A 6,076-nucleotide genomic window follows, 5' to 3' on the forward strand; every position below is an offset into this window, starting at 1 on the left:
GCTTGGTACGTGCACTGTTCTATGTGTGCTTGCTGCATGGGCAGTGAGCATGTGAATCAAGAGCAGCAAATCTCTGTTCACCCAGAGGAGCATTGAAGTATTACAGATCTTGCTCAGTACCCATTCTTATACTGTGGTCTGGGGACTGAGGGAGGATGACACTACCTGGATTTTATTATTCCTTTCCTTAGGATTGCATACTGCTGACCAACATAATGCACAAGATCCTTCCAGAAGCCTTGATCCTGAAGATATGGGTGGACCACATCCAAAGCTGTTCTACAATAGCTTATTGCAACTACTTCTGCTCATGCAGTTCTCTGCCATCAGTGAATGAAGGAGACCTGCTGATTTTGGCTGTCCCTCTTGCCCTCAGTATGTCCCCTGGATACCAGTTTACTCTTTCTCTTGCAACCTTTAGTGTGTTCTGCTACTTGTGCTGTACTCCTGTTGAACAGACAGGGAGCTCTGCACAGAGGGCCTAGGTGCATGGCTGAGGGAACCCTTATCTCATGTGCAGATGCAATAATTCCTTGGGGAGATCAATAGACCTTGCAGTGATCTTGCAGGTTACAGAGTTGTGGGGTGGAAAGGAGTATCATTTCCCCAGTAGTATATTGCTGTATTTTGGCTGCCTGGCTGTCTCTCTGCAGCTTTGCTTTAGCTGCAGGTGCATTTAATTGTGTCGTAGGAAAAATAAAAATATATCATGTGTAGCATAGATCAAGTGTTGATAGCAGCTGTGGCCAGTTAATTGGCTGGCTGGCTGGCTGGCTGCAGTGATGTTGGAACTGTGATGAGAGATGTGACAGGATAAAAAGAAACAGAAACTTTCTGGAAGAATTACTGCTTTTCTGCCACATCCACACTGAGGCCCAGCATGGGAGCAAAAAGAATCCTGGAAATTTGTTAGGGAAAATTTAAGGCAATTCATACAAAATAGTTATTCTTTCTAGACAGACAGCAGAAAAGATCTTAGAGTAGTGTTGAAAATACCAGTACCCCTGCACTTCCCTTTCCTGTGGCTTTTGGCACCAGGAGGAAGGCTTGTGCTCCACCTCAAGATTTGCAATTACAGAACAGATTCAGTGCCCTCATAGCTGAAAAGGGACTGCGAGCTCTGTCCAGTGAAGCATGTAAGCCCGCTAAACCTCAGCCTCACAGGAGCACCAGGAATAAGTAGCAAGTGATAGCAGTGGGTCTTCATGCTGCAGGGAACAGAGGCCCCTATTTGCCAACCTGACCTATCATCTAGGGAGATTTCCTGCTTGCTGTGAGCTCACATTTGGACTGTTGTGGAAAGGCTGCAGAGGTTGGTCCAGCCCTCAGACTGTTACCCCTGCTCCTCTTCCACATGGGCACCAGTGATACTACCACTGATACTGGAGTCTCCATGCTTGGAGGTATTCAAAATCCAATTGGACGTGATTCTGGAGAACCTGCTGTAGCTGACCCTGCTTTGAGCAAGGGGGTCAGACCAGAAAATCTCCAGATATCCTTTCCAGCCTCAACTATTCTATGATTCTCTGACCTTCAATGTTTTCTATATAACTTAGATGTATTTCAAATGAAAGTTTAAGAGGTTACAAAACCTTTGTATTAAAGGCTAGATTTACTACTGGTTCTGGATTCAGGGTTGTCTTAGCTATGCTGGAAGGAATGTTTGTCTCCCAAATTTTTCTCTAAAAATGAGTTTCTTCTCTATCTGTATTAGAAACCTCTCTCTGCAAATGTTTCACACCCTCTAAATATGTGACTTTAAAAATTTGTTTTTTCTGTTTTATTTATTCATTTATTTAAATCTTATTCCTACTTCAGAGCTCTGTCAGCAGCTAGAAATATGGTTAAGTACCTCTTTGTGCTATGCAGTTCTGTCTCAGATATTAGCTGCAGGGATCAGCATTCTAGAGTAAGAATCTTCTGCAGTTTTACATTTTGATGGCAGTTAACAATTTAAAACAAAGACATAATTTCAAAATACTAGTAGAACTTTTGTCTGTTAGAAAACTTCAATTTAATGAATTGATACCTTCCATTTAATGAGATGAGAAAAATGGAAGTATTCTTCTCAAGCAGAATATTTTTTTTCCTGCTAGTCATACCTGAACTAAGTGGCTGAACACTAGCCAGTTCAGGGCCTTCTGTCTTCTTCCACAGTGCGCATCCATTTCTTCACAGCTTCTTCTCCTCATAGGGCTGGCTCGCCCTAGTTTCATGCTCAATGTTGAAGTGGACTAGGAGCAAAAGGCAAAAAATCAGCTGTATTTTGTCACTTATTTGCAACAGGAGCAGAAAATTTAAAGCCTCCTTTGCCACTGCAGCAACCCAAAAGGAAGCTGTGGAGAAGAGACAGTCCCTTCCATGGCTGAGAGGCTAATGGGGAAACAATATTCTTGTTTCTATTATAAAGATGCGTAGAACACAACCAGTTAAGACTGAGAGTTTTGCGACTGTGGCGGGGCTCCTTGCATCCCTTGTTCCTCTGTGTAGGAGACAGACACAACTTCTCAAAGCTACTGTCTGTAAACACCCTCTTTATGCTACCCCATGGCTGTGCACTCTGAGAATTCCCAAGGCCCTGATCTCTGAGTCAGCATTGTTGCTAAAGAGCCAGAATCGCCCAGGTTTCCTGTGAGATACCAAACACTAGCTCTCTGCACTGACCATTTAGTTGTACAAATGCCCAGAAAGGGTAGTCTTAGTTTCCTCTGACAGAGTTTAAGTATCTTTGCATATTTGGATCCTAGCCTAGGCAAGCTGCTTAGTGATGTGCTCAAGGGCTTGACTCAAAAATAGATACAAAAGGGCAGGTGCAAGTGGGAGAAGAGTTCAGCTCAGAGCTTTTGTGGCCCCTTTTTGAAGGAAGGCAGAGATGGTAACTGCACAGGCATAGTGTTACTGGGCAAAAGGCTGAATGGTTCTGCCTGACATGGTGCACACATGCAGGTGCTACCCTGGGGAGACCCCCAGAAAGAAGAGGCTGCTGCATTTGGTTTTGCACTATTATAGGGAAATATCTGCCAAAAGCTGCCTCTTCTAAAAAACATGTTATTTGACTCAAAAATCCTGATTTACTTAGAGGATTTTTTTTGATGTTGCATCTGGCTTTTGATCCTTTATCTTCATTATTCAAGCTTTTCCTCCTTGCCATGCCTCCTTGCCAAGGCTTTTGTCATGAAAAGAAATCTTGGATTTGGCTGTAATCATAGGATTGCAGGAGCTGGGGCTTTAGAGAAACCACCAAATATCACAGGTTGCATGAAAGGTTAGAGGAGCTGTCAACAGAAATCTGTACAGTCCCTTCTTTCTTAATCCCTATGAAACTAGATTACATATCCATGACTGGTTCAGCAAAGCCATTCAACCTTTTTCTGCCTTGGTCAGAATATGACAAGCATTTAACCATTTCTCCAAAAGTCCCTTACTCTTCAGTTTTTATTCCAGCCTGCAGTAATACAGATGAGATTTAAACACACAAGTGCAGAACTTGAACAGCAAAGACAGCAGCACCTAGGGGTACTCATTCTTTGATAGAGCTCRGTTTTCTAAAGCATAGCACAAGCACATTTTACTTTTGAAAAGAAGTAAAAGACAAGGGGCAGGATGGAGGTTGGAGCTGCAGATGAAAGTAACTAGAAAGCACCAAACAGCAATTGGTCTCTGCATCAGCAACTAAAGTGACCTATTTCTAGAAGTTCACATAGGGGAGAGCCTCTTGGAGGGAAGCAACAATTGCAGTTAGGGCTTTATCTATGGCACTGAGGGGAATGATCGAGCACTTGAAGGGATTTGAAAAGCCAAAAGCACTTCATGCTGCTGAGAAGAGAGATTCAGTCAAAATCGGAAGATCTTTGCAGCTGAAACATTGTGTGAGTATCACAGTGTCCAGAGAGCTGACAGGCAAAACCATGAAGTATTGAGGCTGAAAGGAACAAGCAAGGCATAGACAATGAACACTCAGGCCTTGGTTTGAAATGTTCTATATATATGTTTTCCTGGCTGCTGAACAGCTGTGCTTGTATTTGTGCTGTTATTGCTTCTCACTCGTGCTTCTGGGAAGGTAGCAGACTTCCCATCCTGCAAGTTCTGTTTTGCTTTGGGAAACATGGTTTGATTGCAAGGGTGCTCATTTTCCCCACACAGCTCTGAGTTGTTGTTCAGTGGCAGGTACAACAGCAGTGTGGCTGAGAGAACAAGTCTGGATTGTCTTGCATAAGAAAGAACAGCCAAAAGGACACTCAGTGAAAGAATTGCTGAAGGGATGAATTTTTTGACCCTCTTTTCTGTCCATTGCTGCATTGGCAGACAGTGAAATTGGCCAGAAAGGCTTGCTGGAAGGGAAAGAGACATCAATCAACAAATGTTGGTCCTGACCTCTCTTCGTTATTAGAACAGATTGGGTGTGGTGAGTTAGGAGGGTGCTGAGGGAAAGAGGTCAAATTTGTGTTCAGACAAAATGTTTCATGCCTCTTTACTGGCAGCTTCCCACCATTTCTTTTATGTCTTAAGCAACAGTGATGATAATTTATTAGTATTTCTATTGCAGCAGAGCTCCCCCAATGGACCAGCAGCCCATTTTCCTGCATATAGTCCCAGCATAACAAAGAATGTCCCTGGCACACAGAACTTACTATCTGAGAGGTAAACAAGAGAGAGAAGCTGGGGACCTACGGATGTTACAGGCTGAGAAGAAGACACAACTTGAAAGGTGGGTATAATAGTTCTGTTTCCTTACCAATATTTGAAAAGCTGAGGGTTGACATTCTTCATGACTTTTTGTAGATGCAAACATATTTTCTGTCCTGTTTTGCATTTGGTTCACCTGCAGCCAACTGTTTATGCCTGTATTTGAAGAAGTACTATGTGACTATGGGTTTTATGCATCTTTTAAGGCGCAATGTTAAAGCTGCAAATTAACTGGTTTGATAGAGTGTAGTCTTGCACCTTCAGTTTGGGATCTGGAAGTAGATGTAGCCTTTGCATCTTCACAAGAAATGCAATTTTTGGATGTGTTTAAATTCAAGATGAATTAACCAGGTCTGAGACAAATTCTTCCAATGCCATGGTTCTTCAGTTCTGTAAGACTAAAAAAAATCTGAACAATACCAGTGCCTGTCAACAGCAGTGGGTACATGCATAGGAAGCAGGTTTGGTAAGTGACTATTTCCGTATTGTTCAACCACAGCATGTGAAGAATGTAAACAGAACATAATGTTTTAAGATCTCAAAATGTGGACTGCTGACCTTTTAATTTAGAGAGAGAAACTGAAAAGACTAGAAGACTATTTTATGGAAATACTGCTCGAAGAAATGGTGCAGATGTGTGTGATGGATAGAAGCTGACTCTTTGAAAGTCCCCTGTCTTTCTAGAGCTAATATGAACATTGTAAAAAGTAAATGGGACATGAGGTAGTTACAGTTGTTTTGCTGCAATATCCCTGCGTTTTTATATGGACCATAATGATTTACAGTGGAAAGGTCTCTGTTTTTCAAGCCAGTCCTCACTGTTATGTATTTTTCACTTATTGACTGAACTACAAATGTTGTTGGGCTCTATGTGCCACTTGCTGTAATTGTGTAGTTGATAAGACAGCTGCCTAGTTTAGTTGCCCAGTACTGCAGTTATGAACTGTTGAGGTGGTAATACACATGGAAATAAGATGTTTTCTAAATAACAGACTAACTAATTGTAGGGCTGATGGTCAATGGAAGATGTGTGTCCAATTTGGATCAATGTCCTTGGTAGGTATTTCCAAACTTATCATTAAGAGATTGTAGACCAAAGTGGGGAGGGGCTTTCCTATGACTAGGGAAAGCAGCTTTCTTTTGCTGAGAAATCATGAAAAAGGACTACGGAGATTACCCCAAGTCTTCTTTGTTATGCTAATTCAGCATAGCGACCAGTCACTGGACAAAGCGAAAATACCAGCTAGGATGTTAGAATATGTATTTTTCCCATGGTGCCTTTTTTTTAACAAGAGTTTTGAATTAATCTTGGGAACCGTGAACAGTGTCTGAAAGATTTCGTAAATCTTCTGTCTTTCTTTTCTCCTGTGATTTCTGTCACTTTCAGGTA

Source organism: Apteryx rowi, unplaced genomic scaffold (assembly GCF_003343035.1).
Source record: "Apteryx rowi isolate R43461 unplaced genomic scaffold, aptRow1 scaffold_364, whole genome shotgun sequence".
Taxonomy (NCBI): Eukaryota; Metazoa; Chordata; class Aves; order Apterygiformes; family Apterygidae; genus Apteryx; species Apteryx rowi.